This window comes from Pipistrellus hanaki, assembly GCF_964339955.1.
Source record: "Pipistrellus hanaki genome assembly, chromosome: 3".
NCBI classification, from domain to species: domain Eukaryota; kingdom Metazoa; phylum Chordata; class Mammalia; order Chiroptera; family Vespertilionidae; genus Pipistrellus; species Pipistrellus hanaki.
Window position 1 is genome coordinate 72,114,106 of NC_140505.1, and position 27,623 is coordinate 72,141,728.

General features: G+C 34.8%; 1 pseudogene across 1 annotated transcript; it reads left to right on the forward strand.

Annotated features, from left to right (window-relative positions):
* Positions 1-23,562: 23,562 nt before the first annotated feature.
* On the forward strand, positions 23,563-23,912 carry LOC311618817 (large ribosomal subunit protein eL42-like; annotated as a pseudogene). The gene has a single exon. The product of its transcript is annotated as a large ribosomal subunit protein eL42-like (transcript).
* Positions 23,913-27,623: the final 3,711 nt, after the last annotated feature.

The following is a 27,623-nucleotide window of genomic DNA, read 5'->3' on the forward strand; positions in this document are numbered from 1 at the left end:
CTCACAACTATTACCATTTAAATACACAACCACACATTTTCCTGGTCCTTCCATTCTTTCTTGTTCCCTTTAGAGGAGAATTCTAATCTTCATTCTTGGCTGACAAACTTTCTCTTTCCCTGGAAATAATTAGAGGTAATCAAAGAAGTTTTATTATCCTGGTGATATAGACCAAGTGTTCATGCTCCTCTTGAAACATCTAATGACAATCCCAGCCCATGAGTACATCTATCCCTTTTTGACTACCAAAGGTGAAGGTTGCTAGGACTCCCCCTCTCTTCTACCTGATTTTTTCTTTCTACTGAATTGCCATCAGAAATTCCTCTTTATTCTATCTATTGTCACATTTCTGTACTCTGTTATGCAGCAAAACTCCACTTTTTTCAAATAGATCTCAGAATATATCCTCCTAATATATATATATATATATATATATATATATATATATATATATATATATATATATATATATATAAACCCAGGGTCTGTAACATCCAAAACAACCAGAACTCAATGCTGGGTTGCCATAGTTGCCATGGTGGTGCTGTGGGCACCACCACCCAGCACTGACTGCTGAGGAAGCTGTAGATCAGGCCCAAAGAGATGCCTGGAGAAAGAAGCAGGGTCTGAGCAGTAGCCTTCGTGGAAGCTGTGAATCAGTCCTTGCTGCCTATGAGGTAGAGTTTTTGATGCTGACTGGCATAGAAATTAATCAATTAATCTGGGTGAAGTGCAAGGAACCAATGGCTGTCTAGGAGGTGGAGCTTATGATGCTGACTGGCATAGAAACTGACCAATCAGAACCTAATCTGGGTGAGCTGTGAAGGCAGAACCTAAGGTGGGGGCTGTGAAGGGGTTTTAAGGGCAACAGCTATTTGATGTAAGGTTCAATTTTTTAATGACCAATTTGGCAGTATAGTGCATATGGTTGGCTATCAGTAAAGATATAGAGATCATGTATTTTTGTCTGCCAAGAGCATCTCCTCCTGATGAAAAAGGCTTGCAGAAACCAGTTTGGCTCAGTGGATAGAGTGTCAGCCTATGGACTGAAAGGTCCCAGGTTCGATTCCAGTCAAGGGCATATACCTTGGTTGTGGGCACATCCCCAGTAAGGGGATTGATGTTTCTCTCATCGATGTTTCTCTCTATCCCTCTTTCTTCCTCTCTGTAAAAAATCAATAAAATACATTTTTTTAAAAGAAAAAGAAAAAGGCTCCCCCCCCTCCCTTAAGCCATCCTATCCTATATAATCTATCTATACTACTAAAAAGATAATATGTTAATTAGACCTGGTCAACCTGCCATCTTCCAGACGTCTGACTTCCTTCCAGACAAAGCCATGTTGGTGGGGCAAGGCAGGGGCTCTTAGGGGCAATCAGGCCAGCAGGGAAGGGCAGTTGGGACAAGATCAGCCTGACAAGGGAGGGCAGTTAGGGATGATCAGGCAGACAGCAGAGGAAGTTAGGGGTGATCAGTCAGGCGGGAAGAGAGGTTAGGGGCAATCAGGCAGGCAGTCAGGTGAGCAGTTAGGAGCCAGCAGTCCCAGATTGAGAGAGGGATGTCTGACTGCCAGAGTAAACTGTCACTCAGACATCCTCCAAGGGGTCTCCGATTGGAGAAGGTGCAGGCTGGGCTGAGGGAACCCCTTCCCCCATGCATGAATTTCATGCACCAGGCCACTAGTCAACTTACATAATAAAAGCCTAATATGCAAGTTGACCAAACAGCCAACCGAAGGATGGAACAACCGGTGGAATGACCAATTGCTATGATGCACACTGACCAACAGGGGACAGATGCTCAATCAGAAGCTGCCCCCTGGTGGTCAGTGTGTTCCAAATGGGGAGCACAGCTCAGCCAGAAGCGAGCTCATGGCCGTCAAGTGCAGTGGCAGTGGTGGGAGCCTCTCCTGCCTCTGCAGCAGCACTAAGGAGCAGTGAGCTGAGTGATAAGGAGCGGCAAGCAGGTGGGCGATAAGGAGCAAGGACTCCTGGACTGCAAGAGGGTGCAGGCCAGGCTGAGGGAACACTCCTGGGCACAAACTTCATGCTTCAGGCCTCCAGTTTCTCAAATAAAATCTTCCTAATCGTCTTTTTGTTTCATTCAGAAAGATAATTTTAAAAACAATCTTTAGAATAGCATATATTCATTTTCTAATTCTCACCTTATCTTCTATGGTCTCTTCACCCACATCCCTACAGCTACACTGGCACTCCTGCTGCTTCTACAAAACACCTAACATCCCCCCCGCCCCACTTAAAGCATTAACACTGTTTGTTATCTCAAACTGAGATACCCATTCCCCAGATAGACATTGTTATAACTCCTTTCTCTCCTTTAAACCTCTGCTCTAAGGTAATTTTCTCAATGAGGCCTATATTGATTGCCCTATTTAAGAATTAACCTGTCCCCAACTATCAGACTCACTATTTTCTTAGCCTGCTATATTTTCCATGGACTTTATCACTTTATTCTAAAGTATATACTTTACCTAACTCTTTGGTTGACTGTTAATTTCTGTCTCACACTAGAATGATCTCTACAAGGCAGACATTCTTGTGTATTTTTTTTCCAACTGATAAATCCAAATTTTTAGCATAGTTACTGGCACGTAGTAAGCACATATTAAAATTTAGTTGAATAAATAATCTACTCTAGTAGACTGAGAGACATTAAACTTGAGTTCTAATTCCCATTTGTTACAAACATATAATAGGTCTTTGAGTAATCCCTTTCATTCCAAAACCTCTGGTTCAAATTATTTGAATGCCAGAAAATTGAACAGTCAAAGGAAAAATATGACCCTAAAAGCCCCTTACAGATGCCAACATTTCACAATTTCAAAATCTTATATAACTTACTAAATTTTGTATGACAAAGGAGAAAAGGACCTGACACTTATTGAGTACTAACATTGCACTTACTATTTTAATCCATCATCTCACTGACTGAAAATTCCATGAGGGTATTTTCTTCCAATTTTATAAGTAAAGGAACTATGGGAAGAGATGTCATCCTATAAGCAGAAGAACTATTTCTAGTATACATCCCTCTCTAACTACAAATATACATAATGGTCAGTTACTGACCAGCTTAGTTAAAATATATGCTTCTCATTTAGTTACTGTCATGTATTTCTATGGTATTTCCTGCCTAACACTCTGTCTTGGTGACTCATTGCTGTCCATCTTCCATGTGATTCTCTCTATATATATTGTATAGAAATGGAAGCGACTGCACCTCTTTGGCTATTTTAATTTTCAGTTCCATGGATCTTTCAAAATCAGGTGTTTCTTCATTTTTAGTTTTATTATTGAAACCTCTCATGATGAACACTATTAATGCATTTATAAACAGTTTATATTTTTAATCCATTTAGCCAGGAAACTATATATTTTTTGCCCTTAAGAAGCTCTCAATAGAAGACTATGGTAGATAATCTTAAAAATGTATTTTTCTTGAGCAGCAAAGAAAATTCATTCATTACATTTTTTTTCATTCAACACATGTGTCTCATGTCTACCATGTGTCAGGCATTATTTTAGGTTCTAGGGACAATGAAGTACATGATGAGGAAAAATATCTCTGTCCCCAATGGAGCTTGCATTCTATGGGTGTTAGGAGATATAAAATGAAAAAAAAATTAGACAAGTAAATGGTCATATGATAAGTAATTGAAAAAAAGTAAAATGGGATATGTGAAATGCTGGAGAAAGATTAAAATTTTAGGTAGATGACAGGGAAGGCTTCAGAGAGAAAATGACTTTTGACTGGAGGCCTAAAGGAATTGAGGGAACTGGCCAAGTGGCTGCCCATGAAAAGAGCATTCCAGGGAGAGGGAAGAACATTTGCAAAGACCCTAAAATGAAAGCTTGCTGGGCTTGTTTGAGTGATCTTGAGAGAGCAGTGTGCTCTGAGCAGAAAGGACAAGGAGTAGAAAGAGGTGAGGTATGGACGTCATGGGGAATCAAATCACATTGGGCTTTCAACATAATCTTAAAAAAAAAAGAGTATATTTTACTCTGAGTGAAAATGGATATCATTGGAGGATTTTGAGAAAATATAGTTATACCTATTTTTAATAGCATTAGTCTAGAAGCCACATTCAGACAGAACTCCAGGGAGACTAGGAGAATAACACAAAGAGCAATGTATAGCTTTTTGCTTTAATCCAAGTGAGAGACAATGATGTTTTGGGCAAGTATAGAGACAATGGAGTGGGGAGAAATTGTTTGAATGTGAGTGTATTTATTTATTTTTGTTAATCCTCACCTGAGGACATTTTTTTTCCCCCATTGATTTTTAGAGAGAGTGGGAGGGAGGGGAGAAAACTGAGAGAAATATCAATGGGATTGCCTCCTGCATGTGCCCTGACCAGGGTCAGAATAAAGCCTCCAACTAAAATACATGCCCTTGACCAGAATTGGACCTATGGGCTAACACTCTATCCACTGAGACAAACTGGCTAGGGCTGAATGTGGGTATGTTTAGAAATCAGAGTTAAGTAGTCTTTTTGACAAAAAATAAGTTTCGAAGGAATTCCTATGTCTTTTGGCAAAAGCAACCAAAAATGCATCAATTAAGCTAGGGATGACTACAAAATCTACTCATTTGAAAGGTGATTTCATGAGTTATTATATTCAAATCATAGCATAACTATAATTTAGTGGGTTGTTTTAAATTGAGAGTAGTAGAGTTCTATTTTACAGATAGTTGTTGGAATGTTTGTAGTTCCAATTAGAGTGTGGGTCTAAGCAGAGTCACACTAATGTAAAAAATTGTCTTATTCTTTAGGACATCCAGGAAATTACCTGGAGCTACTTATTTGGAGGCCTTTTCTCATATCTTTTTATCTCCAACTGCTCTGGTGTGAGACATCTTTCCTTAAGACATTTCTTAGCTTACTAGGAAAAATGAACCCTCAATATACTCTACTTCTGTGAATGGCTGCTGAGCTGTCCTCCTAGGGAGTACTTGTGCTGCTACAAAGTACTTAGTTTGGAAAAAGGACCTGATCTCTTGCTATAGATTATTATGTAAGAATATCTCATGAAAGTTCTGTTCCTGGCACTGGCTACAGCAGCCAGCACCTGAAGGTTATGTTGGCATCCATTAGCCATAGTTTCTGCCAATACTCAATGTGATAATATATTGTGTGACATTCTGGCCCTTCCTACATTTAGACAATAACAAAACTTCATACACCAATATTTTGCTTTGTCATAAAAATATGTTTTATATTTTTTCAGGACTTTTTTCTATTTCTGTGAAAAAATAATCCTTAAGTATTTTTGTTTCACATATATAAACTGGTTCTGGGTAAATGCAGGAAAGAAGTTCATTTTAAGAATATGGTTATCCAAGAGGGAGGCAATGCTGAAGAGCAGGCAGTGGCTTGAATAAAAGCCTCTCGTGCAGTAGCAGCTTATTATTATACTACCCGAACTCCAATCATTTTCAGTTTGTTTTCTAACTTTTCAAGAATCCAAATCTCAGAAAACTACATTCATTTTATTTAATCTTGGGTAGATCAGTCTTTATGCCCACCCATTCGCACACTGACATTTGTCCAATAAAATGTTGAACATTTATTTTGTATAATGCTGTTATCAGGAAAAGTAGGAATAAATACTGAAAAGCAAATATCACAAGTGTCTAACTCAAAGGATGTTTCAAATCAGAGAAGAATGATTATTAAACACATTATTAAGGGCTCTTTGAAAAGAAATTATCGAGTAAATCACAAAAGTTAGAGTTCTAGCTTCTACCAATATGAATTATAAAGAAAATTAAATATGAAATATATAAATTAAACTTTAAAAATTCAGGGTAAAGAGCCCTAGCCAGCATGCTCAGTGGTTAGAGTGTCAGCTCACAGACTGACAGGTTTCAGGTTAGTTTCTATCTGTTCAAGGGCACATATCTCGATTACAGGCTAGATATCTGACCCAGTTGGAGGCAACCAATCAATATGTTTTTCTCACATCAATGTTTCTCGCTCTCTGCTCTCTGTCTCTCTCCCTCCCTTCTACTCTCTCTAAAAATCAATAAAAAGAAAGTATCCTCAGGTGAGGGTTAATAACAATATCAACAAAATCAAGGTAAGGAAAGACATCAAATATAAAGTTAAAACTATGAAAATATTTTTTTAAATTGGCAGAATATATTGTTTTAAAAATGAAGATAATTCTATTAAAAAAAAAAAAAAAGACCAGAATAAGTAGAAGGCATAAAGTTGGAAAATTCATGTTTAACTTAGCAGAGAATTAATATTTCTGCAAATCAATATGAAAAAAGCAAACATCCCAATAGAAATATGAGCAATGAACTTTGACATTTTACCAAAAACAAAATGTAAATGGTCAAAAAATATGTGAAAATATATTAAGTCTACATTCAAATAAATAAAATGAAAATGACAATGAGGTGTTATTTCTACTAATAACTTGTCAATGATATTAAAAATAATTATACCAAGTATTTAGGCAAGTACAGTGAAAGAGAAGCTGCCTTGATAATGGTTAGATATTTTCTGGGCTGATTGTAAGTACATGTCTTTTTAAACTGAGGTTTTAATAGTAAACATTTTGTTTTAGTTCTTTCCGTTGTTGCTGAAAACAAAAGAAACCAAATCTGGTTGGCATAAGCAAAAGAAATAATGTGGGAAGGGGAATATGGTATCTCCTGGACCCTGAAATGGTGTTGAACAGCCAGGCCTTGGTAGCAGGAATCCGGGCATCACAGGGAACCTGACCAGCAGGAGAGTTCTGACAATAGGAAGAACCAAGGCATTTCTCTGGATCCCTCTCTCTAGAGCTCAGTCACTCCAGCCAGCTGTGGCAAGATGCTTACTGACATCATTGGAAGGCTGTTTCCAGACTGTGCTATAGGACTCTACAATGAAGCCTTGTCATGTAGGATGAACTATAGTTCTAGTGCATTGAGCCTTCTCACATGTCATTTTTATATAAACTAAAATAGGGAAGGGTAAGGAATCTAGTGAGAATGATTAGCAGTACTGTCATTGATAATATTAACTCACATCTGAGAACCAATCAACCAACCAATATGTATTTGAAGTTTACTATATGCTAAGAATTACGTTGAGCAAGAAAAATTAATACAACTCATCTTGCATTATATATAATTGTTATTCTTTAAGAATAATTATATCTTGATAGTTTGCTAGCTCAATTCATTAGGTGTCTTCATTTGTTTTGTTTTTTTGTGTCATGCTTTTGTGGCTCTGCATGATTTTACTTGCAACTTATAGATAATATTTCATATATGCATTATATTTCCTAGTGTCTGTTTGTATTTTTTTAAAAGAAAAATTTTGGTTGGATTTTTATCTTTGCTTGTATATGTTAAAAAAGTTTCAAGTGTACTCAGTAATTTTGAAATTCCTATTAATAAAAAAATATATATGTTAATTACAAATCTCTAATAAAGGAAGCAACTTGGTAAGTTCAATCTTTAGGCAACACATATTAGTAACTACATCTGTTTGTAGTAAACCTGTATTTTAAAACATTTCATTTCAAATATTTTATTAATGAAAGCTGTCTTATATCTTCATTTTTAATGATATAACAATATTAAAAAAGAAGAATGTTATAGCAATTAGATATGAAAAATTATATTTATATATAGGAGTAAAGCACAATAATTAAAATTATGGACTTTGTCATTTAATAGCCAGACGACCAGTAAAACTTCTCTAGGTCTGATTTTTACTATATGAAAAAGGGAGATATTAATAGTTTATACCTCATAGTTTTGCATGATGATGAATGAGCTAATACATATTAAGTATCTAGGGAAGTAGTCAGCAAATAGCTTTAGTCACTGTTGAGATTATCATTAATATAAATGTAAGATATATTGAAACAGTGACACAAATAGATGATAAGTAGAAAGTATAGAGCATATGTATTTCCTTAGGCTAATCGATGATCAATTCATGGCTTAATGAGCTAGATTAATACAATACTTCAAAAAGCTTGAAACATGACCTAACAGAAGTTACATTATTGAACCCAAATAAAGTTCCCATAACACTGATTAAAAATATTTTAAGACTTTATTATATTGTTAGAGCAGTTTTAGGTTCACAGCAAAATTGAAAGATACATAAATTTTCCTTTTACCCCTTCTCCCCATGCATGCATAGCCTTCCCATTATTAACATCTTCCCCACCAAAAGGTTCATTTGTTAACAATGATGAAACTACACTGACACATCATTATCACCCAAAGTCCATAGTTTACCTTAAGGTTCACTTTAGCTGTTGTATATCCTCTGGGTTTGGAAATGTATAATGACATGTATCTATAACACTGATTTTTAAGAAGTGTTAGTTGGCATTGTGACAGGTTAAAAGTTTTCTAGAATTGATTGTAGGCCATTATTATCCAAATGCACTTTCTGGCCTTTGAAGGCATTAGTTCTCAGCATGAAGAGCATTTGCAGTGACAACTATCGAGTCTTAAAAATAAGCTATTGAAAAGGTAAAAATTTATTTATTCCACATATTTGTACCCAAAGGCAGCTCTTGACTCTGTTTTCCAATGTTACCTCAAAGAAAAGGGTAGTGATCAGAATTGGTATGGGAAGAATAAAATCTTTTAACAGAGCAGTGAGGTTGTGAATTTTAAAAAAAAATAGATAAGGAGGACTGAAGTTAAAAAGATGAACTTTCAAAGAACTAACTTAAGAGAGGGAAATGAAATTATGTGGATCTGATATTCTGATTTAAATATGTATTCTGGCATTCTTTTTACAGGAAAGAAATGTAATGGGGAAGTAAAAGCAAGAGTGTCATCACATATGAGCAAATTTAATATTTAAGTTATTCATTTTCATTTTCATTTTGAGTTTAAAAAATATAAAAAAGAGCAAAACAATAAACAGGTGGTAGTTAAAATTAAATGAAAATATTAAAATATCCTAAAATGAGTGAATTCATGTAATTATAAGATAGGCTTCAGGCCACTTATCAATTATACATTTAAACCACTGGAGGACAGGGATTGCAGCTGACACCTCTCTGTATCCCCCAAAGCGTTGAGCACAGTGACTTGCATATAACAGATATTCAGCAAATATTTGTTGAAAGAAAAATTCTACATGGAATACAAAATCAGTGTAAGACATTGTCCTTACATTTATAGAACTTTTATTTTTAGGGACAGACACAACCAATAAACATCCATTTACTGAATATTTATGTAATGCAAAATATGTGATATTTTAGATGACAATAACATAATAAAGTAGGACATTTTATAGTTCTGTAGAGTCAACAAACAGAATTTTAAAAAATCAATGTGATTCTGAATATTTATAGAAGACTTAATGGAGAAGATAGACATTGATTTGGGGTTTAAAGAATGGGGAAAATTCAGAAAGGTGCAATGAGAAAACATACATTAAATAAAATGCTGTCTCAAACCTATCAGCTTCAAAATAAGTTATAAAATCATTTTTAATATTCCCTGCATTGGAGTGAACACAGAGGAAACAAAGAAATAGTAATGAACGCATATAGAATACTCAATTCTGCACTTATTTTATCAAATCCATATGAAGCTGTTAAAAGCATCATAATTTATTTCTGCCTGATGGAACGAGTGACTGTCACACTGCTAGATCTATTAGAAGGAAATATGTCTTTTGGTTCAGTTAATTCAATTCCACAAGTATTTATTAAGCACTTATCTGAGCAAAGCACTATGGAATCATCCATGTACAAGCAATTAAAATTTAACTGGTTCAGAGAATATTTGCTACATCATTTCACTTTAAAAAGAGTTAACTGTTACCATATCCTTCCTTGAACTTTTAGTAGTACCTTAATTTAGAGGTTTGATATTAGAATAAATGTAATATCATCCAAGTTGGGTATCTGAATTTTCATATTCAGACTGGGTTTAGAAAACTTGAACAAATAGAAAGTGATAACTTGTATCTTTAGAATGCCATTTCTCATACACTTTCACATTTGTTAACTTTTTCTTAGGGCAACCCATGAATTTAACTGGATAGATATAATTTTTATTTTGCTTATCAGGAAACTGAGGGTGAGAGAGCTAAATGATTGTGCAAGAGCTTTTTACTGGTTGGTTGCTTGGAAACCACAGCTTCAACACAAGATCTTTAGAAGAAAAATAAAATGTTTTTTCAACTGTACAACAATACAGCAGAGGAGGCGATGCTCTCATGTTATCCAGAGAGGAATTTAGTTAACATAAACTTTCCCCCAGCTTCTGAAGAGATTGAAGAGTAATATGTAAGGGAAACTAGTTGAGATGAGAATCCAAATGGTCTGCTGGAATCGTGGGCCTAACTACACAAAAATAATCCATTTAGGTAAGTACAATGAAGAGGAAAATTACACAAAATTTTCAAAAACTTTGATGCATGTAGACTAGTGATTCTAATCCAGAACATTCTGCCCTCTGTCTCTCCAGTAAATAATTGGCAAGGTCTGTAGATATTTTTTGATGGTCACACCTGCAGGGTAGGTACTACTGGTGGATAAAAGCTAGGGATGCTGCTAAGTATCCTACGATGCACAGGGCAGCACCCTCCCACCCCCAACCACCCCACACACAAATCACAGGAAGGGGTATCTAACCTGAAATGTACGTACTGATGAGGTTGAGAAAATATTAGTATAGACCAGGGTCTGCAACCTTTAAGACATAAAGAGCCACTTGGACCCGTTTCCGAAGGCAAAAAAAAAACCTGGGAGCCGCAAAACCATTGCGACATTTAAAACAAATATAACACTGCATATATTGTTTCTTACTTTAATGCTATATACTGGATCGTGCAGTTAGCTGTCAATCTGAAGAAAAAAAGGACTTTTTCACTTAACAATGTAAAATATATTTTTGCAAATTAATAGCTAATTAAAATATTTAATTTACCTGGTTAATGGGATTTTTGCTCCTGAACCTAAGTGCACAGTGTCTGCACATCAGGGCTGTAAGACGTTACCTTCATTTTCACACAGGCTTGCAAGTTGTCATCTGTGAGGCGTGATCAATGTTTGTTTTCAATATAGTTCATGTTGGAGAAGACTTGCTCACATACATATGTGGAGCCGAAGTTCGACAGAACTCCAAATGCATACTTTTTCATGTTTATATAAGTGTTGGGGATGGCATTCCATGTTTTGAATACAAGTTTGTCCTGTTTGGGAAGGTTTTCAATATCACTCCATTTATGATTCTGAGCCAGAATGGCAACATCCTCAAGAGTAGCAGTCAAGCATTTGAACTTGGACACCCATATTTCTTTGTCGGCTATATCGGCCAGTTCCATCTCAAGATCAGGTTGACTTAGACCTGCAAATGTAGTCATATTCAATAGGGATGGATCGAAACTATCTTAGCATTTTTCTGAGTCTTAAATCATTAGATTTTTGAAGATTTGGAAGTACCTCCTGGGAAATAAGTGATGATATCTCATTTAAGAACCTAGTTTGAAGCAGCTCTAATATGGGCATGATGTTGTCATGCCAGAGGAAAAAGGGCAGGGCAGCTGGCAGAAACTTTCAGTGAACCTTAAGTTATGGTAGGCTAAATATGCCAGTCAGAGAAATACAGAGATGATATGATCTCACTTATATATCAAATCTAATGAACTAAATAAACTGATGAACAAAATAGGTCCAGAGTCAAGATCTATTGAAGTATGCAACAGACTGACAAATTTCAGAGGGAATGTGGAAGGAGTAGGAAAATATTAACCAAAGAATTTATATGCATATATGCATAACCCATGGACAGACTATAGTGTGGTGAAGGTTTGGGGAAGGGTTGGAGGGAGTGAATGGAGGGGGGGAAATGAGACATCTGTAATGCTTTCAACAATAAAGATAATAAAAATTAAAAAAAAGATTCCATTTGAAATTGCTACTCTTTCACTTTCACTCCTGTCCCACTGGCTGGTGCATAACACTTGGTCAAGTTCAATACCATTGGGATGGAGATACATACTCCTCCCAGGGAAGGTGAGAGAGAACAGGTATTATTGAACTCTAATCCTCTATAAGAAGTTAGTATGTATCAGCAAGGTACATGTGGACCCACAAAAATCAGTGTTTCCATGAGTTTATAAACATTTATGTTTAAAGACAATGGCATTTGAAAATCAACACTAGAGTTTTGAGAATTTTCACAAATAGTTCCAAAATATTAAAAATGAGAATTCACCTAATTTCTTCTATATATCCTAAAATACAATTCAGTGGGTAAGAATTAATCTAATTTTTATCAGCTGGTTAAAAACATATGACCCAAAGTTATTGCGTATTCTTCAAGGTCACTTTGACATTGTAAAACTCATAATTAAATTTAAAGTTTGGCTTGTTAGTGTAATACTTATTCTTAATTGAATTAAACTCATTACATTTCAAATAGAAGTTTCTGAAAATACTATGTGTTTTAAATAATACATCTCCATAAAGAGTGCAGGTTTGTTATGGAATAACAGCCATAATTTGCAATCAATTTTGAGAAACAATACTTATACTAACACATCAAAGATATGTTTATCTTCTTGTGCATCACCTAAGGAAAGAAATAGAGTACTCAAAATCAATTTTAACATGGAAGATGATTTTTTCATTAAAAATCAATCAAAGAAACTTTCAAAGTTCAAAAAAAGAAAACTATATATTAATATGAGAAGTGGCTTTTATCAGTAATTTTACTTTAAAATTATAATAAATGAATTCAATAAATATGATTTAATGACTGAGAGACTAACACTGATATGTTGTCATGGAAAAAATCTCTTTGATATTATAATGATCAAAACTTGTATATTAAAAATATTTTAAGAGCAAAAAGAAAATGATATAGTACTGAAGACAAAAACTACAGAAAGAAAACAAATTAATAGTAATGTGTTAGTTATTGTTCACTAAACATCAGAGTTGGTTGAAAAGGTTGCACTGAATGCATAAATCATATCCTAAAATTGACCATAGTAGATAGAATTTCTTTCCCTGCAGGGCTGACCAGCAGCCCCTGAACAATGGATGAACAGATTACTCCGGCAGTTTGACTGTAAAAGAGAGGGCTAAGGGGCTCCTAGCTATAGTGGCCAGAGCAACCTCAAATGTCTGCCTCCTTAGCCTTTTATTGCAGTTTTTATCTTTAGATGCAATCAGTAGGGTGTGTAATCTTGGGAGGACACATGTGTTTACATATTACATTGTCCTCTAGGCAAGGGCATCCAGGGATTAAGCGTAATGCTTCCAGTAAACACCAGGGCGGGGGAAGGGGGAGGGGGGGGGGGCTGCACATGCACAGACTTGTTTGGAAAGGTCGAGGAATGACTAGGGGCGTTGTCTTCCACACTCCAAGTCTCCCCTCAGTCGAATTCTGATAAAAAGGTCAGGCGGCCTTCCACACACTTCCCTTTTCTCAGAATGTCCTCACAACTTTCTAAGCAAGTCTCAAGCTTCCCACCATTTCCCCAGATTTCCTAAGTGTTGGAATGTTGGTCAAGTCTCAAGTTTAGGACTGGAATGCAGAAACAAGGATCTGAGTCCTCGGGTTTTATAGTACATCCAAATTAAATGTGCATCAAATTATTGCTTTAGTTTACTAATCATGTAAGGGTAATGAGTTATTTGCTATTGTGCTTTTTGCAGATTTGCTTGCACATGACCGCCTCCATGTTCAGCCTGATGCATTCATCTGCCTTCTTTCCAAGAGTGTGAGGAACATTATAGCACAAATGCAAAGAGAAAAGGAGGAAAGCAATATTCAGCTCTGGCACACAAAATATGATTTTTCAAGTCCTCAGCAAGGCAGTAGGCTTGGGAGCTAGTTTTACCTAGAGGGAACATATTTCCTAAATGTCACCGTTTACTTCTATAACATTATGGAAAGCCTGGATTTCTTAATCATAAAATTTTCATTGTTAACAGAGGAGAAACAAACAACAGCCCAGAACTGCCTTCCCAGGGTCTTGGTGTGGGGAGAGAGTGAGGTTGAGTGAGAAAGGAGGCTCTTTGAACCATTGTTGTTTTTGTCTTGTTAGAGTTAAGGGGCTTTTATGACATCCAGTGAGGGACAGGGTACAATGTAGACAGACCAAAGGGCTTTGATCTAATTTTCCTTTTATTTTATTTATTTATATATTATATTTTTGATTGTTGATAGAATTACAGATGTCTTCGGTTTACTTCCCCTTTACTTCTGCTTTACTCCCTTCTCCCCATCTTCTACCCAGCCTTCACCCTCCTCTCCCCCCCCCTCCCCTGCCCTCCTGCCCCACCTCTCCAGGTCTTCACCAGACTGACATACCTTAATGTGGGTTGGGGGCATGAGAAGATATAAATCATCTTCTTTTTAGACTCTGGAAGGAGAAGCCCCTAAACAGCCTGTGAGGTAGCTGCCACAGGGCAGAATAGAAGAGGCAGGTAATTATGAGAGGGCAGAGGGAGCAGGTGGGTAGGCTTTATACCAAAAAGCCCGCCTCAGCTCCTGTGTTGATAGAGACATCTAAATGGAATGTAAAGAAGGAAGCCTGGTGTGCTGGCTGATAGGCATGCTAGGAGGCTGAGGTGTCAGGAGCTGAGTGGGAAGGCCCTGAGATCAAGAGCTGCCTTGCAGCCCACCTGGGGGAAGGACCACATGAGAGTTATTGCTGGACTTCAGGGTTCTTAAAGCCAGAAAGAGTCAAAGTTGATGGCTTTCCTTAGAGCACTATTTGAGCCAAAATGACACATCGCTATTTCACCGGCTACAGAATTGAATGCCTTCAGGGTGTTCAGCTAGCCCCTTTGGCAAATGGCATCACTGCAGATAAACAGACAGCTAATGAAGAATATCTGGAAGGAGCCAAGTGATCCTCATATAAGCTCCTTCTATCATAGACTCAAATAACCTCTTAATAAAGAATTACTGGTATATGAGGCAGAGGAGATAATCTATAAAACAACATTAATCGCACCAAAAATAGTCTAAAGAGTTTGCATCATTAGATGGGAAGGCTTCATTGTTTGTTTGTTTTTTACTTTACTATCCAGTTGGATGCGCTCCTTTGAGGAAAGTTTAGCTCAGTTTTATGTAGTAAATAAATTTAAAACACCATTACATTTTTCTTACACGTACAAGTACATGGGAGTAATTCATGACCGTACAAGTTAAAAATTCCATTTTAGTCTATGTGAAATTTAAGAAGTCAGTCACATCAAAGATGAAAGAAAATAAAACTTCCTCAGGGTTTTCCTGGGAAGCAGCAAATGCTCCTGAATCTTTATGTGTGTTCAAACTTTGTCCAGTCATTACTGGCCCCAGATAACCAACCAGAGTTTAAATCATACATTGGGAAGTGGATGCCAAGGCCTGAATTTGGCCTGAAGATGTGCTCTGTTTGGCTGGTGCAGTGTTACAAAACTTTGAACCAATGTCTATAAATATAGAGGTTTACCTAAAAACTCCATTTCTGGATTTCTTTAGAAATGGTAATAAATGGCTGGAGTAAGTAGAACCTCTTCTGTAAGTATAGGAAAATTCTCGCAGTTTCTGTAATCACCATTATTATTTGTAATATTTTTGAAAATATGTTTTATTTTATTGATGTTTTTTTAAAGAGAGAAAGGAGAGAAATAGAGAGATAGAAACATTGATGAGAAAGGAGCACAGACCCTACTGGGGATCAGGCCTGCAACCCAAGCATGTGCCCTGACTGGGAATTGAATCAGCAACCTCTTGGTTCATGTGTTGTTGCTCAACCACTAAGCCACACCAGCCATGCATGTAAAATTCTTTTTTATATCCAGTATGGACATTCATTTTCATTATTTGCATGACCCCTTATACTCTCTTAAAATTGTAAACCTTGGCTTAAAGCACATGGGAAAAATAAAAGCTCATGAACTAGTGGTACTAATTTTATTTCAGATTTTAACTTTTGTTTCTTAGATATGATTTCTAAATATGGAACATTTTATTTCACTTATTTTTCCTTTAGTTTTGTCTAATTAACTGAACTTTACTTTCCAAGACATTCCCACTTGAACTTTATTGTATCCTATAGGGGTAGGGTTTGGGATGCAATGTATCTTAGGAAGTGCTGGCATCTTGTTGGGTTGTGATTTTGTATTCACCCAATGCAGAATTTGCAAATAAAAAAAAGGTATGATTTTGCCAATAAGAAAAAACAATCCAAAACTCCTTTTATTGTTTTATGCATCAGAGGAAAAGTTGAATGATCTCAATGTAGGAGGGGCAGGGTTTTAGTCCCACCTTGGGACCCTTTGAAATTAAAATGGTCAGTATTACAAGAACAAAGTATCAGCCTCTCCTCAAGTAATCTTTCTCCCTCTCTCCCATTCTCTCTCCCATCTTCCCTCCCTTTTTCTCCACCTCTTTGATTTGCTTCTTTCCTCATGAGTGATTCCCTCCATATGGTTGGAAACCATCCTCACAGCTTGTTATCTTGCTAGTGATTTCAAAGAAAGGGCAGTGATTGATAACTGTGCACTTCTAAAACTTACTGCATCTAGATTGTGAGATCTTTGTCATTATAGGGTGTGTAAAATAATACAATATTTAACAAATAATATAGGAATATACTGTTTCCTGTACTCAGAACTGTACACCTACTTTTGCCTCACTCTTTATATGTGTAAAATTAGAACATAACTAGCATTTAACAAAGGAGAGGGATCAGGATTGATCTTCAATGATATAGGTTCATGTCATAAAGAACAACTACCAACTAATCCCACTAAACATTTCTGATGCCCCTTCCAGATATAGGAAATTAGGATGCAGCTTTGGTCTGAAAAACTAATTTTTTTTTTTAATGTTTATAGGTCTAAATATCAGCTCCATCTAGTGTAGCTGCATTTAATCTAGATCTTGCTTCAATTTCTTAAATAATAAAAGTATTTTATTAGAGAAATAAAAATAGCAAATGCTGATCACTGGTTATGGGTTGTGAAAGAGCATACTGCTTACAATTATAGATATATATTGAGTCATGATAATTTATTATTGATCATAAAACTAAATTAATTTGCTACTTATGTGGCGCAGTAAAGCAAATCAATGTATGGGTTGACATAACTTGTAATCAAGCAATGCAAATAAATCAGGTAATCAACATAAAATTAATATGCAAGTAATAATGAAATATAAGGTAATAAGCAGAGTCTAAATATGAGTGGTGATGCAAATCATTTAACTATTTCTTTCTTATTGCATATGATAAATGATTAGAACCATTTAGGGAGATTTTTTTTAAATGCATATTTCTAGGCTATATCCCTGGAGATTATAATTCAGAGATTTCAGTTAGGATCTGAGAAATATTTCTATAAACATTGGAAAAATTAGTAGTTGTGCTGTGTTAATAAGTAGTCAAAGCCACCACTGACAATGTAAAATAAAATGAGGTTAATACTGTATAAGGAGAATCTATTATAATCCAGAAGGCTTGTCACATAATCGTTTTAATGATTGTAATGATTTTACTTAAACAATGTAGTGACAAAAGTTTGAAGAAGTCAGAAATATCAGAGATTTACACTTTGGGGACATAACTATAACTTAGTTGGGAGGAATCTTTCGGGACTCATTGTACTACAAAGGTCAATCCTTCTGTAAGAGCATCACATTTCAAGCATACACACAAAGAAAATTAATTAATTTCCACTTTTCTTGTCTGAGCCATAAGATTTTAATGAGGTTTCTCAAAATTGCAAAACATGGTTTGGTCTTTCATTTTCACCTAAGAGACCTCCATCCTCATAGAAACTACTCTGACAGATAGTATGTACTTCTAAATCTCAGTATTAAGTCTCAAACATTTTACACTCCCCAATGGCATATTTAAATCTCAAATTTTCAATCGGAAAGCAATAATAATTGTAGTATCTACCTATATATAAGTTGGCAATTTCCATTTCAACTGACAACACAAAAATTCATTGTGTGCCTACAGAGCTGGAATGGCTTGGGGGTCATTTGGATGCAGAAACTCAAATGATGTCATCCACATCAAGTTAATCATCTCCTTTTAATTTTTAATAATCAAAACAAATTTAGACAGTAAAGAAATAACCTAATTTAAGGCATAAAACACTTCAAATATACTTAAAGATTACTATATATATATATATATATATATATATATATATCCTTGATCTTTTCCCCTCACCTGCCTCTTCCCACCTGCCAGATAATGATCACCAAGTCTCTTGTTGTTCATGCTTTTATTATTTATAAACTGTAATAAATAAACACACAAATAATGTTTACATGCCTCAAATGTTTTATAAAGGTCTTAAATATCTTAAGATTTCCCCCAGCTAAATATCTATTCTTCTGCAGCTTTTGTATTCAACATATTTGTGAGACTTATCAGGTAAATATATGTAGCAATAGTTGATTTACATTAACTAATAACTATATAATATTCTAATTCTATTGTTAGCCATTTATGTTGTTTCCAATTTTTTACAACTATAACACGGTTGAAATAAACATTCTTATATTGGGTCGGCAACTAGGTAATTGCGGATTTTTTAAAGAAAATCAAAGACAATTTTTTCATGGAACTAAATAACTTTATTCTGTAATGTATTGCCCATTTTGATCAATGACCTTTTGTCATCTTTCAGGCAGCATCATAATCCCACGTTCAAAAAACTTCTGGTTTTTATTAGCAAAAAACTGAATCAGGTACGATTTGACATCATCATCATTATTGAAATTTTTACCATTCAAGGAGTTTTGTAAAGATCGAAACAAAAAGTAATCAGATGGTGCAAGGTCAGGACTATATGGTGGATGTGGCAAAACATCCCAACCAAGCTCCATTAATTTTTGCCGAGTGACCAAAGATGTGTGTGGCCTTGCATTGTCATGATGCAATACAACACCTTTTTGATTTGTCAATTCGGGCCGCTTTTCTTCAACTGCATTGTTTAATTTCGTTAGTTGTTCAATGTAGACATCAGAATTGATCGTTCGGTTGGGTGGTAAGAGTTCAAAGTAGACAATTCCTTTGTAATCCCACCAAACTGATAACAAAACCTTCTTTTGATGAATATTAGCTTTTGATGTTGTTTGAGTTGGTTCACCTGGCCTGCTCCACGATCTTTTCCGCTTGATATTGTTGTAAACAACCCATTTTTCATCGCCAGTTATCAGTCGTTTTAAAAATGGATCATTTTCATTACGTTTCTTTAGCAAATCGCAGCTGCTAATGCGTTGCGTTAACTGTGATTCTTTCAGTTCGTGAGGAACCCATGTATCGAGTTTTTGAACATAGCCAAGTTGTTTTAAGTGATTTTCAATGCATGTATGTGATACATGAAGCTTCTCTGCAATCTCACGTGTTGTACTGTGACAGTCTGAATTGATTATTGCTTTGATTAGGGCGTCATCAACTTCAACTGGACGACCAGAGCGTTTTTCATCTTTGAGTGAAAAATCACCAGAACGAAATTTGGCAAACCAATTTTGACACTGCCGTTCTTTTAAGGCTTCGTCACCATAAACAGCACATAACTTTTTATGAGCTTGTGATGCGTTTTTCCCTTTGCGGAAATAAAAAGCAAAATATGACGAAAATGTTCCTTTTGATTTTCCATTTTTCAACGAACGCCAAACGAAAACTACAAAACAGATCAAAAAACTTTTTTTTACTGATTAACAGCTGAATAGCCAACTATCAAATAACAAAATGTGTTTTACATTTGTACTACGTCTGCAAACCTAAAAATTCAACTGAAGCCATGTGTGGAACCCGCAATTACTTAGTTGCCGACCCAATACATTATCCCCTTTGATACATATTCAGGAGTTTTTATTTAGGATATCTTGTCTTTTCCTTATTAATTGATAAAAATCCTGTCTAACAAAAGAGAAACATGCAAATGGACTGTACCTCTACTACATCCACAAATAACACCCACCAGCCAATCAGGAGCAAGTATGCAAATTAAACCAACCAAGCTGGTGGTTAATTTGCATATCTAGGCACAGACTGAAGACAGTATAGAAGGAAGCCAAGCACTGCAAAAGGGAGCAAAGCTGCAGAGAAGCAAGTGGGGTGGCAGAGAAGGGAGGGAGCAGGCAGGGCACAGAGACAGCTGCAGGAAGCTGTATTCTTGTAGGAATAGGCACAAGGAAGCCCTATGCTTCCAGGAATCTTCCTGCAATGGGCCTCTAGTTCTTTATATAAAAATCTATTACAATATAAAAATCTATTACAATCTTTAGCTTAATAACAGATCTTGCCAATTTATGCTTAAAGTTTATAGCTCATCAAAAATATAACAGATTTATATTTTGTTGTCATCAAATATTTTTTTCTTTTATGATTATATTTTTAAACATTCTTTCTTAGCCAAAGATAAAATAATGGTGCTTCTGATTGAGTGCTTAGAAATTGGCTTTTTTATATTTAGTGACTTAACCTCTCCAGAATTGATTTTTATATATAATATAAAATTAATTTCAAACATGTTTTCCATAGGGATAAAACTTACTCTGGAAAGAATCACGTGGCCAGGGAAATAGGATAAAATAATTCTCTCAGCTCCAGGCCACATACTTTACTCTTGTAGTCAAGGATAAATAGATCTTTGCTCAGAACATGTGAACTAAGAATGGATAAAATGTGGATTCTACACCTCCACAATGGAAGTATTTTGATTAAACTATTAGGAGAGAGCAACAAAATATTTATTTTCATTTTTATGTTTTTATTTAAGGTTTTTGTTTATATTGTCTAAACCAACTCAGTTCAAGAAAACAGAAATTCATAAAATATAGGAATCTTAATCAAAAATAAAACATACAGATATTGCTGGATGTTTCTTCATGCACCCTTTATTGTTGATTTTGAAGTGGCCAAAGGGCAAACAAACAGTGGAATAATTCCCAGTGTAAAACTTCTATAAGTTAAAAAAAAAAAAAAACCACATTTCCAAGTAGTTGGCTGCCTCCTTCCCACTTATCCCCCAACTGAAGCTTCAAAATTAATTACCTCTTCCCATGACAAAGCACTAGTCAACCTTTGTTCAGAGAGAGGCCTATTATGTAAGCAAACACATACAGCAGAGAAAACTCAGGCTAGCTGCTTAGAAAAATTAATCCAATTCTATTGTTATATAATATCAATAGAAAACTTGTGCTTACCAAACATATGAAAAAAAAATCAGCAACAGGAAAGTGAATGATCAAGACTGAATACAATGACGACAAAAAACAACCAAACAAAATAACTTGCACCCTGAAGAAGCAAACATAACTCACGGAGTAGAAGAAAACTAAAAAGCTAATCTCACTGGTATCCTCAGGAACATAAAATAAGATGCTACCAAAAAATGGAACCATCAGGGAATAAGAAAGTTGTTGTAAATCTAAAGAAAGCGAGGCAGAAGAAAAATAAGAGGCAGAGGATCAAACAAAGAAGTTAATATGCAATAAATAGATATGCCAGAAAGAGAAAGAGTAGGAAAAAGGAGGGTAGAAAATTATAAAATTAGAAAATATAAAAATATTTCTCAGCAGTAAAGACACGTATCTTAAAATTGAAATTTTCCAATGAACAGGAAAAGAACCAGTTTTACACTCAATCTTGTGCAGTTTCAGAAAGCAAAATAAAAACAATTTGAACACTTGTCATTTGTTTATTTGTTGATGATAGCCATTCTGACAGGTGTGAGATGGTACCGTATTGTCATTTTGATTTGCATCTCTCAGGTGACTATTGACTTTGAGCATGTTTTCATATGTCTCTTTGGAAAAATTATCTATTTAGGTCTGTTGCCCATTTTTAGATTGGGTTGTTTATTTATTTATTTATTTATTTATTTATTTTTGTTAAGTTGTATGAATTCCCTATAAATGTTGGAGATTAAATCCTTATTGGCGATAACATTGGCAAATATGCTCTCCCATGCAGTGGGCTTTCTTGTTGTTTGGTTGATGGTTTCTTTTATTGTTCAGAATATTTTTATTTTGAGTCACTCATTTGTGGATTATAATGAACAACATAAACTGATGAACAAAAACAGATCCAGAGACTAAAAAAGCATTGATCCGATGCTCAAACCTCCGAGGGAAGGTAGGGGAGGGTAGTGGTAAGGGGGAGAGATCAACCAAAAGATTTGTATGCATGCATATAAGCATAACCAATGGACACAGGGGGGGGGAGCAATGAGGGGATAAGGACACATATGTAATACCTCAATCAATAAAAAGTAAATAAATAAAAAATAAAGATTTAAAAATAACAATAAAAAGGGTAAAAAAAAAACAGTTTAAACATTTCTACTGGTATAAAAAAAATGAAGCACATACATGTGGATAAATTGGTGTTAAATTTAAAATACTTGCACTGCATGTTATGAAAGTTCTGAGAAAAAATATTTTTACAGTGTAATTCTATTATCAGTACAACTATCAATAGAATATAAGATCACAATAAAGAAATTTTATTATACAGCTTATCTCTTGTACCTGTTTTGGGAAAGGAGAAAGATATGCTATAAAAAAAAATGTGGTAAAAAATAATATCCAAAAGATAAGTGCATGGCTAGCCTACAAATACATTGGTCTAGATTAGAATAGAAAGTCAGTGAGCTACGAGCAAAAGTATTCTCAAGAGAAGGTACGACACATCCCACTCAACAGGTATGCAATATAGAAATCTATAAGTCCGTTTCTTTTTTTTACATTCAAGGGAATATTTTATTTTATTTTTTTCAGGAGCATAAAATGTGTTTTTTATTATTTTGAAATTATAACAGGTTTCAATCTATTTCTTAAATAACAGACAGAGCCTTACTTTCTTATTAAGCATATTCAAGTCTTTTTCCTGATCTAGCCTGAATCTTCTTTCATAATCTTTTCTACCATTACCCCACACCATCTACTCTATGCTCTAAAAATGGTGGACTCATCAGTAGTCCTTTTGTATTAACAAATTTTCAGTCCTATGTTTCTTTATTTTTTAATAATATATTTTATTGATTTTTTACAGAGAAGAAGGGAGAAGGATAGAGAGTTAGAAACATCAGTGAGAGAGAAACATCGATCAGCTGCCTCCTACACACTTCCTACTGGGTATGTGCCCACAACCAAGGTATATGTCCTTGACCAGAATCAAACCTGAGACCTTTGAGTCCACAGGCCAACACTCCATCCACTGAACCAAACTAGTTAAGCAAGCCTATGTTTCTTTAAAAAATAAAAAAATAAAAAATAATAATAATAATTTAACTTTGCTGTATTAATCAAACTAAAATATATGGCAAAATTTTGATCAATTGATGAAATGTGAGAAAAGATATCCATTTGAACTTGATGCTTGAAATAGTCTCATTAGAGTTCATAGAGAAGCAGAAAAGAAAATTTTATCATGATGTATCAACTAGCTTTGTAGGAAGCAGTGTTTCCATAATCATAGATAAATAATAAATAATATTTTCAACTCTATAATAGAAAATAAGCAGAAAATAATCTAAAATGAATTATTTTAGCCTTTCACTGTTGATAGCGCTCGCAAACATGGTGAACGTTTCTAAAACCCACCAAACTTTCTGTGAGAAGAGTGGAAAGCATCAGCCCCACAAAGTAACACAGTACAAGAAGGGCAAGGATCCTCTGTGAGCAGGGAAAGCGGTGTTCTGACAGGAAGCAAAGTGGCTATGGTGGGCAGACTAAGCATATTTTCCGAAAAAAGGCTAAGACTACAAAGAAGATTGTGTTGAGGCTTGAATGTGTTGAGCCTAACTGCAGATCTAAGAGAATGCTGGCTATTAAGAGATGCAAGCATTTTGAACTGGGAGGAGATAAGAAGAGAAAGAGTCAAATGATCCAGTTCTAGAGAGTCATATTTTGTTTTATTATATGACAATAAAATCTTGATATGTGAAAAAATAAATAAATAAAATAAAATGTATTATTTTAACAATATACAGATAAAGTTATGGTTTATTGATATTGATCATTGATAAAAGTTATTGGAAAGGATGGGTGCATTCATATTCTCATCCCACAAGAGGATAACAAGAGAAATGTCCTAGACTTCCTGGGAAAAGAGTACAAACTTATGTGCATTATTTCAAGTATAATTAGTAAACCAATAGACTAAAGATAATAAGTCTTAAACATTTATATTTGGAAAGGAGATGAAGAGACAGTATTATTAGCTCTCTCTTCATCTTCCTTAGAAAACAATAAAGACAACATTAAATGTTGATTATTCATAGTTGTCAAAACAGTTACTGGACCTGCAAATATCAAAAAATGATTGTTTCAGCTATCAAAGTTGGTTTAATGGAATGCTGCTTTGTTTCAGAAATCATTTTAACAATTTGTAATTTTACAATGTGCCTCAATTAGTTTTTTCTTTGATTTAAAACTTTTTAAAATTACAACCTAACACAAAATATGTGACAGAGAACACAGATAAATAGGCTATTTAGCCTAAATCCATACAAATAGCTACTAACACATGTAATGCAGCTCTGCCTCAGTGATTCAAAGAGAATAAAGTTGTTGGGGCTGAAAATAGATTAATGGTCTTTCCTTGGTTGGCAGACTGTTTCAGCAAGGAAAAAAATACTACCTCAGAGGTGGCAATGAGAGTGCTGTGTTGGTTAAAATAAACTCAAACAGTTATTTCATCCTTTTTATAACTTTCTGAATAGTGGATTAATATAGTATTAATAAAATATTTTGGACCCAAGAAGCATACAAATAAAGGAAATATAATATTTAAAAGAACTTTTGTTCTTTAAGGAATTAGTACCTTTTAAAAATCCAGATAGAATGTTGATATTATGATAAGCAAGCCCAATAAGGCATTTTATTTCCTAAGGCAAATATTTTTCTATAATGCTAAATTTTATCTTAAGGTTATTTTATATGAATTTTTGTTTCTTTTTAAAAATTAGAATATCTTAATGTTACCTTAATATAGCATAAATATAAATATCCTAGTTTATAATTTATTTTATACTAAAAATAATAATTATAACAATATTGTGTTTTAATAAGTCATTTTTACAAAACTACTAATAAAACTTTATGATTTTATGTAAATGTACATAACTTTAATGATGTCCCTATATGATTTTCCTTAGCTTCTACTTCGTATCCTTTTAATAAGATCTAAAATACCTCGTATACTTCTTCCAAAGTCATTTTGTCAATTTTAAATCAATTGATTTCCCGAAAAGCAATTTTATCATTTCCTAAGTTATTTGTCAAAATTTTAAAGCTTTCATCTAAAAAAGATCAAGTAAATATTGTTTCTGGTTTATATAGCCAATAATACTGTGAAACACTTTGCATTTCTTTTCAGAGAGAAGCTGTAGATGTCCATTTGTGTATTTTGTTATTGTTGTTTTTAAAAAGGATTATGATGATCCTATAAAGCTCTGAATATTTGGGAAACATTTTTATACTCTCCACTATATATTTTCCAAGTCATAAAATATTTATATTGACCCAGTTGTCAAAACATAATGATTTCAAGAACCAACCTATTTTTTCAAGATATTTTAAGGCATGTAAATTTATTGATTTTAAAAAATATTTAGTATTTAAATTTTCTAAATTAATAAATCAGACCAATTTGATTAGAATGAAAACCATTTAATGCAATGACAAATGGTTAAATTAAGCACATTTTTAAATTTAGTTCTATTATGTGCAATAAAGCAAATAAAATAAAAAGGTGAACCTAATGGTAGTATCACCATCCTACAAATAGAGAGCCATGAAAACCATGTTGTATTGATGATTAAAATTAAAAAAATAAAAGCCACATATCCAGAGGTCAAGATATCTTTTGTGATACAACTAGTTTTAAAAACATTGCTTAAAGAATATATGATAGCAGCAATAGATAAAGCCTTACTTAGGCAAATACAATTGGTGTGACCTACAATTTCTCCAAGATTAGAATTAAACATAACCATTTATAGATATTATACTTTGGCAACTTTTAAAAATTGTGTTTGTGATAGTAATAGCTTATTTATTCACCAGTTTTCCTTTTTCTTTCATGCACATAGCTGTACTGGTTTTCTTTCTGGACTGATCCAGCCATGGGGCGAACCTCCAGTTGAAGGAATGTACTAGTATGCTGGAATAAGGCCCTCTGCTTAGTCACCTTGCTCCTACAAATTTTCTGGTGTGACCCTAAGCTTTATTTCCCAGTTCTAGGTTGGGAAGATTTTGGATCCACAGAGGATTGCATAGACCAGAACCCCTCTCATTGACTCACACTGAATTGTGGCATGGGAAAGAAATACAATTATCCTATATAATGAAAGGCTAATATGCAAATTGTCCCTATGAGCAGGAGTTTGACCAACCACCATAGGGCAGCACAGAACATGGTGGGCATCAGTGATAGGGCAGGTGGCTGGGGGAAGGAAGCCCCTCCCCACCGGCCAGCAGCTGCTAAGGCCCCTTCCCATGCACAGTTTTCATGCACTGGGACTCTAGTATTATATAAAGCCACTAAAATAGTTTGTTTATATGGTAAGCAAGTTATCTTTAGTTCACAAAATGTAGCAAGCAACAAAATTCAGTCACCAAGTAACAAAAGTCACCAAGTGATACAGTACAATAAACATATACAGATTAAAAATCAAGAGAGCTAGAATCTATCTCTGGACCTGCCATCTCTCATATAAACAGACATAGTTAGCTTTGGTGATGTCACCTCAGATAAGCTTCATGGAGGCAACATCACCACTGCTGAATAATACATAAAACAACAACAACAAAACATGAAATTGTTACTCTATTGAGCATCTATTAAGTTGATTACAGGATGGACAGATGTTCACATAATTCCACAGGTAAAAACAAACAAGCTAAGATACTTAAAATCACATAGCAACCAAGTAACAGAGGCATTGTGAGACACCAAATCTCCATGATTACTGGGACACACAGGCAACTCTACTTCTCCATGCCTCAAGTTCCTTCCTCATCAGAAAAAGGAGAGTATTAAGCCAGACTCTATAGGTTAACATGCCACAATTTCTCCATGAGAAATAAATAATAGTTGTCCAGATTTATGGAAGTGTTGGCTGGCATACATGTGATAAATTATTACAACTGTATTACAGCTCTTATAGAACTGTGTGAAGATGGTGGCCTTCCTCACCAGTCTTCCTCCCATCTTTCCTCTCCTTCTCTCTCTCTCTCTCTCTCTCTCTCTCTCTCTCTCTCTCTCTCTCTCTCTCTCACACACACACACACACACACACACACACACACACACACACACATATCCTCTATAGCCTACAGCAATCCATAATGTGAGTCATTTATTTTACTAAGTTATTTGAAAAGTGAATATCCACTATAGGGAAGATAGCATGTTAGGGGATTAGAGGAAGACAAGCTTGTATATGATACAAATTTTATATCCCACCCTAAATTTTATATATTACCTGAAAAGATATTCACAATTCTCTAGTTTTTAATAGGGAGAATATCTTATGGACAGAGTTTACAAGAAGCCATTTGGAGTGACCTCTGAAGAACCAGTAGGATTTGTATGAGGTGAGACAGTGGGCAAGAGCAAGAGTGATAATCCAGGC